The sequence below is a fragment of the Rattus norvegicus genome, chromosome 6, assembly GCF_021556685.1.
Source record: "Rattus norvegicus strain SHRSP/BbbUtx chromosome 6, alternate assembly SHRSP_T2T, whole genome shotgun sequence".
Taxonomy (NCBI): Eukaryota; Metazoa; Chordata; class Mammalia; order Rodentia; family Muridae; genus Rattus; species Rattus norvegicus.
This window is the reverse complement of record NC_141539.1, coordinates 115,503,872-115,513,408: the sequence shown is the minus strand read 5'-3', so window position 1 is coordinate 115,513,408 and position 9,537 is coordinate 115,503,872. Positions and strand designations below refer to the sequence as shown.

General features: G+C 42.6%; 2 pseudogenes; one reads left to right on the top strand and one right to left on the bottom strand.

Annotated features, from left to right (window-relative positions):
• The first annotated feature begins 218 nt into the window (after positions 1–218).
• LOC148005407 (glyceraldehyde-3-phosphate dehydrogenase pseudogene) lies at positions 219–1,211 on the top strand (annotated as a pseudogene).
• Positions 1,212–1,742: 531 nt separating this feature from the next.
• Positions 1,743–6,039, bottom strand: Arf1-ps2 (ADP-ribosylation factor 1, pseudogene 2; annotated as a pseudogene).
• Between the last annotated feature and the right edge of the window lie 3,498 nt (positions 6,040–9,537).

Below are 9,537 nucleotides of genomic sequence, written 5' to 3'. Positions count from 1 at the left end.
GTGTGTGCAGCGAACATTATTGATGGTATTCAAGAGAGAAGGGAGGGCTCCCTAGACCCCTCCTGTTATTATAGGGTCTAGGATGGAATTGTGAGGGAGGTGCTCAGTATTGGAGGCTGAGTTGGGATGGGGACTCCTCAGCAACTGAGGGCCTCTCTCTTGCTCTCAGTAGACAGCTGCATCTTCTCATGCAGTGCCAGCCTGGTCTCATAGACAAGATGGTGAAGGACGGTGTGAACGAATTTGGCCATATTGGGCACCTGGTTACTAGGGCTGCCTTCTCTTCTGCATCTGGCAAAGTGAAGATTGTTGCCATCAACAACCCCTTCATTGACCTCAACTACATGGTCTACATGTTCCAGTCAAGGCTGAGAATGGGAAGCTTGTCATCAACGGGAAGCCCATCACTATCTTCTAGGATCGAGATCCTGCTAACATCAAATGGGGTGATGCTGGTGCCAAGTAAGCCATGGAGTCTACTGGCATCTTCACCACCATGGAGAAGGCTGGGGCTCACCTGAAGGGTGGGGCCAAAAGGGTCATCATCTGCACTCCTTCAGCTGATGCCCCCCATGTTTGTGATGGGTGTGAACCACGAGAAATATGACAACTCCCTCAAGATTGTCAGCAATGCATCCTGCACCACCAACTGCTTAGCCCCCCTGGCCAAGATCATCCATGACAACTTTGGCATTGTGGAAGGGCTCATGACTACAGTCCATGCCATCAGTGTCACTCAGAAGACTGTGGATTGCCCCTCTGTAAAGCTGTGGCATGATGGCTGTGGGGCAGCCCAGAACATCATCCCTACATCCACTGGTGCTGCCAAGGCTGTGGGCAAAGTCATCTCAGAGCTGAACGGGAAGCTCACTGGCATGGCCTTCCGTGTTCCTACCCCCAATGTATCCATTGTGAATCTGACATGCCGCCTTGAGAAACCTGCCAAGTATGATGACATCAAGGTGGTGAAGCAGGCATCTGAGAGCCCACTAAAGGGCATCCTGGGCTACACCAAGGACCAGGTTTTCTCCTGTGACTTCAACAACAACTCCCACTCTTCTACCTTTGATGCTGGGGGACCTCATGTCCTACATGGCCTCCAAGGATCAAACTGCCATCTTAGCTGGCCACATAACAACAAAGTACAAGGCTGGGCCTTGCTCTTTATTATACCCCACCCCCCTCCAGCCTGTCCCTTAGTAACCATGTGAGCAAACATGCAGGCACAATGCTATGGGAAGCACATGATACAAAGTCAGGCAAGTCACAGTGGCTCTCCTGTGACCATGCAATGCATGATGGTTTTTTTTCTTTCCTGTTTCTCCCAGGGAACAGCTAACCTGATGGCATTCAGGTCTTTACTTCAATAGGAATAGGTTTTGTTCTGTGTGTTTAAGTGTGCTTGTCTTACATTTTTTACTCATGATTCCCGGAGGCCAGAATTTCTGAGAATCAAATCCATTCTCAGTGCTGAGTCAGTTTATTTTATTTTTATAATAATAATTTGAAAATAAGTAATAATGCCAAAGAGTACCAGAAACTGCCTCAGTGGAAACAGAGACTATTTACATTAAAAAAAAAATAATAATCTGGCTTCAGTTCATGTGTATACGTGTAAAGAATATTGTGATACACGCTGTGACCAACCTATGGAGACAGCATTTCTAGCACTTTGGGCCACAGAGCTGCATGTAACTGCTAGAAAGAAAAGCAGTGAAGAGGAAGTGAAGTTTAGGGAGGAATCAGATTTCCTTCTCATTCTGGAGCCCACTGGACAGCCAGTCTAGTCTTTTGTAGAACTGGTCCCCTGATGTCACAGATGGCTTGAAAATACCACTTCCTATGGTGTAGAGAGTACAGCCACAGCTTGCCTGCAATCTCATTTGGCATTGGTGAAGTCCTGTGTGTTGAGACACACCAGGAGACAGCATCACAGAGTTCATCTTCAGCAAGCATTCTCATGAGCTTTTCACCAGCCTTGTTCACTCAGTCTCTCATCGCTGTCCGCTTTGAAGATCAAACCTTGACTGTTCTGGTGGTGATGACACCCCAATGGCTGCTCTTGTCCGTACACTCCACACGGTGAAGCTGATGTTCTTTTACTCAGCAGTCATCACGTTGAGATCTGTGGTGGGTATGATGGTCCATGGGTTTCCCCAGCTTCAGTTTGTATAGAATTACGATCTTCCATGCGGCATCTAGGCCCACTATAGGTCTGCACATTTCTTTTTAACAACGATTTAAAACTTCGCTTGACAATGTTTACAAACAGACTCCCAATGCATGTGGATGCGTGGAGGCAATGCTGGCCAGAGGCATCAATGGTGGTCTTCTCAGTGGCGCCTCTCAGCAAGTGTTGCTCTTCCACAGGAGTTTTTTTTCTTTTTTTCATAGTTTATTTTTTATTTTAATACTTTTATTAGATATATTTCTTTCTTTTTTTTATTATTAACTTGAGTATTTCTTATATACATTTCGAGTGTTATTCCCTTTCCCAGTTTCCGGGCAAACATCCCCCTCCCCCCTCCCCTTTCTTATCGGTGTTCCCCTCCCCACCCTCCCCCCATTGTCCCCTCCCCCCAACAGTCTAGTTCACTGGGGGTTCAGTCTTAGCAGGACCCAGGCAAGAGAGAGGCAAAGATTAAAACAGAGACTGAAGGAACACCCATTCAGAGTCTGCCCCACATATGGCCCATACATATACAGCCACCCAATTAGACAAGATGGATGAAGCAAAGAAGTGCAGACCGACAGGAGCCGGATGTAGATCGCTCCTGAGAGACACAGCCAGAATACAGCAAATACAGAGGCGAATACCAGCAGCAAACCACTGAACTGAGAATAGGACCCCCGTTGAAGGAATCAGAGAAAGAACTGGAAGAGCTTGAAGGGGCTCGAGACCCCATATGTACAACAATGCCAAGCAACCAGAGCTTCCAGGGACTAAGCCACTACCTAAAGACTATACATGGACTGACCCTGGACTCTGACCTCATAGGTAGCAATGAATATCCACAGGAGTTTTAAGAAAGAAATTCTGTCTGGAGAGAGTAGCCTTGGAAGTCTGATTTCGGAAGTACATTGAATCTGTACATTAGTTTTGGTGGAATGGGCATCTTCACAGTATTGACCCTTCTACCCCTGGGTGTGGGAGGTCTTTCCATCTTCTTCCCTGAGAGCATATTTTAAATGTTCAGTTTCTCCCCGCTTCTTTTGAGGCCAGGCAAGCTCCTATCTAATTTGTCCCCTCATAGGTAATGGCTTCAGACTTAGTGCACAGCACTGCAAAGCTCCTAAAAAAAATTGCACAGACTTAGCATTTGAAAGGGAAGTTGCGAGGAGCAAAGGTCATTGCCTGGTTTTCTGTATCTCCTCTTTTTGTCTTTGGTCATTCTTCCAGCATGTCTCCCAGAGGTGCCTATCCTTGATGCTCAGTCCACTCTGCAGTGATGTGAAAGGTGATAAAACCTTCCAGAGTTGGGACCCAGTGAGAAGTAATTAGGTCAGTAAGGGGAGGTAGCCTTTAAAACAATGAACATAGTTCTCTTAGGTCCCCGATAGTTTTCATCATAATTCCTAGCTGCTCCTTGGCTTCTTATCCTACAGGTGATTGGCCTCACACATGTCCTTGCAGGATATCATCTGCCACTATGATCTTTTCCAGGACAAATATTCATGAAACTTTTTAATCTTGGACATTCACTCTTTATACCTATACTCTAATAACCCTTTTTCTTTATATATTAACCAGCTCTAGATATTTAGTTATGGCAATTAAGGATGAACTAATACATTTCTGTAAAAGTGTCTTGTAATTCTTCTGATGTAATTGTCATCTTGGAGGCTTGCTACCTCCAGCTGCTAACCGAGGACTTGTCCTAGAAGCTCCTAACCTCTGTACAATCTAATCTAGGCCTAAGAATGTTTTCAGCTTCTGAGGTTTGCTATTGAATAAGCTCGCTCCTTCCTAGTTCTTTCTGAGATCTGACTGGCTGGTTCAACTCAACTTTTCTGGATCAAAACTCCTCTTGAAGCTGAGTGATTCCATCTAGCTTCTCTGTTTCTCACTGAATTGCTCTGCTTGATCTCGTATTAACTTTGGCAACATATTCTAATCTTCTGGATCCTTCTCATTCTCTGGTTCATTCTGTCTTCACCTGTGTCTAACTTGTTCTCTCTCTCTGCATCCTGTGTCTGTACAACTGTCCTGATACAACTGTTTCGTCCTCCTCCCTCCTCTCTGCACTTCCCTTGAGTTTTTTCCCTTTCCTCTCTTTTCTCAAGAGTCCTGGCTATATCCTATTCTGTCAAATCTTTCTCTGATTCATCACTTTGTCTGCTACTGAATTAGACATCACTTTCAGGAGGGTGCTTCCTTCTGCAAACTAGCTTTACCTTTGCTGTTGGGGAATAAAGTTGTGTACCAAGAGCATGTCTGCATTCCATCCAGAGGTATTAAAGGTATGTGCTAGGAATGAGCCACACCAAAACTAGAAACAGTTTTTTTTCTCATTAGTAAATAACACAATCTCAGGGCTCACAGTATGGCCAAATATCCTGCGACATATTCTAGTAGGTTATAGCCTTAGGCTTGCTATCAAGTAGACCAGATCACAACAGGAAATAGTCGAATAGAAATCTAACAGTCTTTCAGGCCTAAACTCCAGAGGTCAGAGGTAAGCGTACGGAGAGAAAAGCATCTAAACTTCACGTCCACCTCTGACGGTAAGAAAGCAAACTTAGGAGCCAGACATAAAGTAGGGCTGAAAATAAACAGATGAACTGAGATTTGAATTGCCCTTCTGAAAAAAAAAAACCTGCCTCTGTGGGTTCACTGAGACCCAAACTGCTATCTATAAAAACAAAGCTGTTAAATTTCCAAGAAGGACACAAAAATGCAAATCCTCTGCAATATAACTTGAATATTGTTCAGGAAAAAATCCAAATCTATTGGCTTAAAAAGTGAATGGTTCCAAGAAGACTGAATCAGATATTACCAAGCATTGGCAAGTACTGGAAGTCATGCCTTTATAGTCTCAATAAAGGAAAAATATACTCATAGTCAATGAAAATAAATATGAAAATTCAAACCTAGGAGAGAAAACATGGAAATTTAAAAATAGAAAAATGCAGTATTAGAAATTACAAAGTCAGGTGCTGGAGAGTTGTCTCAGGGGTTATAAGCACACACTATTAGCCCAGCAGGTGTGAGTTCAAGTCCTAGGTCCCATATGGAGACTCACAGCTCTCCATAACTCTATTTGCTGGGCAGTTAATATCTTCATGTGACATGTTATGGCATCAGACATCCGTGTGGTGCACAGACAAACATACAGGCAAAATACTTGTATATGTAAACAAAAACAAAATCATGAACTAGCATGCACTGTAGATTGGAAACCCCATGTTTTTTAGAGTTGAATTCTTCCCAACTATCTATAGATTCAATCGAATTCTAATCATAACTTAAAACACTCCTTTTCTTATTTTGAAATTGGTAATCACAGCCTCACATTTGTGCAGAAAGACAGAGGGTTTCAGAAAAGTAGAATGCTTTTTCTGAAAAGGAGCATGGTACAGGATTTATTACATAGCTATGGTGATCACGACCCTGTGGCCTTGGAGTAGACATCTAGTCAATGTAACAGAATAAAAATCCTGTGAAGAGATGCATGCATATATGGTCAATTAATTTTCAATATGGTGCCAGAATAATCCAATGAAGGGGAAAGGAGGAATCATTCTTTCAGTAACCAGTAGTGGAAAACTAGATATATTTTTTATGGAAAATTAACTTTTGCTCTTGCTTGGCAACATAACAAAATTGACTCCAAAGAGACCATAGACATAAACATACAAGCATAGATTAATCAAGATAAATGAGATTATATGTTTATAAGACGGTTTGTACATACAGCTACTAGTAGTTTTAATTTTAATGGCCCCAAATAGAAGCTGAGGTGGTTTGGTGAGATTTCTCAGTAGGCAAAGGCACTTACAGCCTAGCATGATCCTTACTCCTTTCTCTGGGAGCCACATGGTAGGAAAAGAGAGCTAGCTCTTAGAAATTCTCTGCCTCTACATGCACACAGTGTTAAGTCCATGTTTGGGCACACATACACCTGTCCTGACACTCACAAAATAAGTAAATATAACTTTAAAAAGGGATGCTATCATGTCCACAAATAGGACAGTGGCTAAGCAACTTGTGGTAGTTTCATATGTAATCGTGAAGTAGAATAGGGCCCAGGTAAGACAATGGCTAATATATGAAACAACATGTGGGAGCTGCAACATTATCAGGCTCAGTTTAAATTAAAAAAATCATATGAAAAATTACATTATTTTTTCCTTTATGATAATTCTGTGGTAGAAAAGCCAGGACTGTTTGGTGGAGAAGGTCTCTGTGTCTGGACCCATGAACAACATCATCTATCTTGGTACTACTGGAACATGCTACCCTATGATTTTATTGAGAGAAAATTGGATCTGTTTGTAGCACAATATACAAGGTATGCAGTAAGCATGTGCTAAGTAAATGAATAAATACAGTTTATGTGCCATTCTTGAGGGAAAATGAGATAACATGAGCACCAGTAGGGCGAATTTTAAGTGATATAATTGTATAAGGAATATTCTGTTCCCTCTCATATTACCTTTAAAGAAGGTTAACATTTCAGTGGAAAAGAATCATTAGGAAAAAAATGAGTCCTGGGATGGGGTAGTACTTTGAAGAAGGGAATTCCTTGTGGTTTGGATTAATTTTAATTTCTAGCCTAAGCAGAACTATCCTTTACACAACTGATTTCCATTTCCGAATGCAAAATGACATCCAGATATGATTATAGCACCAACAGTTTAACAAATCTGTATATACATATATATATAAAGACAGTGAAAAATGTCAGTTGGGTACTTAAGGGAAGATTGTGTAACTTTTAACTTTCAAGAGAAGACAAAGTATAGTCAAGAAGTTTGTGTTAGGCAGAATTATCTAAATGAATAGAACTCGGTGTGTGTGTGTGTGTGTGTGTGTGTGTGTGTGTGTGTGTGTGTGTGTGTATTCACGCATGTGCCCTGGCATGCACTCACACATAAAATAGGTGTTATTAGATAATTATTATGCTGGCTTATAGGCTGCAGTTCAGTTAGTTCAACAATGGCAGTTTTATTCTGGAGAAAATCTAGGACTTGTTTATGAAGCTGACGTCTCATGAGTACCAATATGACACTGGAATTCTAGAGGATTCCAGGAGAGCTGATGAGTTTCAGTCTCCATTGGAATCCTGAAGACATTATTTCAATACCAGCACAGGAGTGCTACAGCAGCAGGATAGATCAACTGACCTGCAAGAGTAAGAGCAAGCAGGCAAAAGCAAAATTCCTTTCCTCAATTTGTAATTTGGATATCAATATTTAACTAACATTTATGTAGTGCTTGTAGGCCAAGCACTATTCTTTTTTAAGCTTCAAAAATCTTATTTTATTTATTTAATTGATTGATTGTTTTATTTATTTACATTTCAAATCTTATTCCCTTCATAGTTAAACCCCCTATCTCCCCTGTCTCCTCTGCTTCTATGAGGGTGCTCTCCCACCTACCCACCCACTCCTTCTTCAGTACCCAGCATTCCCTTACACTGGGGTCATTAATCCTCAACATGGCCAAGAGGCTCCCCTCCCATTGATGCCAGATAAGGGAATCCTCTTCTACATATGCAGCTGGAGTCATTGGTCCCTCCATGTGTACTCTAGCTGATGTTTTACTCCTTGGGGTTTTGGGGGGGAGTCTGACTGGTTGATATTTTTGTTCTTCCTATGGAGTTGTAAACCCCTTCAGCTCCTTCAATCCTTCTCTCAACTCTACCATTGGCTTTCCACGCTTAGTCCGATGGTTGGCTACATGTATCTGTACTATTCAGGCTCTCAGTGGACAGCTGTATTAAGCTTCTGTCAGCAAGCACTTCTTGGCATCAGTAATAGCATCTGGGTTTGGTGTCTACCGATGGGATGAATCCCTAGGTGGGGCACTCTCTGGATGGTCTTTCTTTCAGTTTCTGCTCCAGTCTTTGTCCTTGCATTTCCTTTTGACAGGAGCAATTCTGGGTTAATATTTTTGAGATGAGTGAATGGCCTCATCCCTCACCTGGAGGGTGTGCCTATCGACTGGATATGGTCTCTACAGGTTCTCTCTCCCCTTTGTTGGGTATTTCAGCTAATGTCATCCTGGGAACCTCTAGGGTCTCTGGCATCTGGGACTTTCTAGTGGCTATCCCACTGCTATACACCACCATTCAATTTCCTGACCCTCAGTACTTCCCTCCCCCACCCCTGTCTCCTTCCACACCTGATTCTGCCCCTCTTTGTTCTCCCCCTCTTCTCTCTCTCTCTCTCTCTCTCTCTCTCATCCCTCCCTCTATCTTCTGTGATTATTTTCTTCCCACTTCGGAGTAGGCCTGAAGCGTCCATTCTTGCTTTTTCTTCCTTCTTGAGTTTCATATGGTCTGTGAATTGTATCATGGGTATTCAGAGCTTTTGTTAAGCTAATATCCACTTATCAGTGAGTATATAACATGTGTGTTCTTTTGTGACTGGGATACCTTAATTAGGATGATATTTTCTAGTTCCATCCATTTGCCTGAATTTCATTAAGACATTGTTTGTTTGTTTGTTTTGTTTTTCATCTTTATTAACTTGGGTATTTCTTATTTACATTTCAATTGTTATTCCCTTTCCCGGTTTCCAGGCCAACATCCCTCTAACCCCTCCCCCTCCCCTTCTATAAGGGTGTTCCCCTCCCCATCCTCCCCCAATTACCTCCCTCCCCCCAACACACATTCACTGGGGGTTCGGTCTTGTCAGGACCAAGGGCTTCCCCTTCCACTGGTGATCTTACTAGGATATTCATTGCTACCTATGAGGTGGGAGCCCAGGGATAGTCCATGTTTAGTCTTTGGGTAGTGGCTTAGTCCCTGGAAGCTCTGGTTGCTTGGCATTGTTGTACATATGGAGTCTCGAGCCCCTTCAAGCTCTTCCATTTCTTTCTCTGATTCCTTCAATGGGGGGGGGTCCCGTTTTCAGTTCAGTGGTTTGCTGCTGGCATTCGACTATGTATTTGCTGTTTCTGGCTGTGTCTCTCAGGAGAGATCTACATCCGGTTCCTGTTGGCCTGCACTTCTTTGCTTCATCCATCTTATCTAGTTTGGTGGCTGTATATGTATGGGCCACATGTGGGGCAGGCTCTGAATTGGTGTTCCTTCTGCCTCTGTTCTGAACTTTGCCTCTCTATTCCCTGCCAAGGGTATTCTTGTTCCCCTTTTACAGAAGGACTGAAGCATTTGCATTTTGGTCATCCTTCTTGAGTTTCATGTGTTCTGTGCATCTAGGGTAATTCGAGCGTTTGGGCTAATATCCACTTATCAATGAGTGCATACCATGTGTGTTTTTCTGTGACTGGGTTACGTCATTCAGGATGATATTTTCCAGTTCCATCCATTTGCCTATGAATTTCATAAAGTCATTGTTTTTGATAGCTGA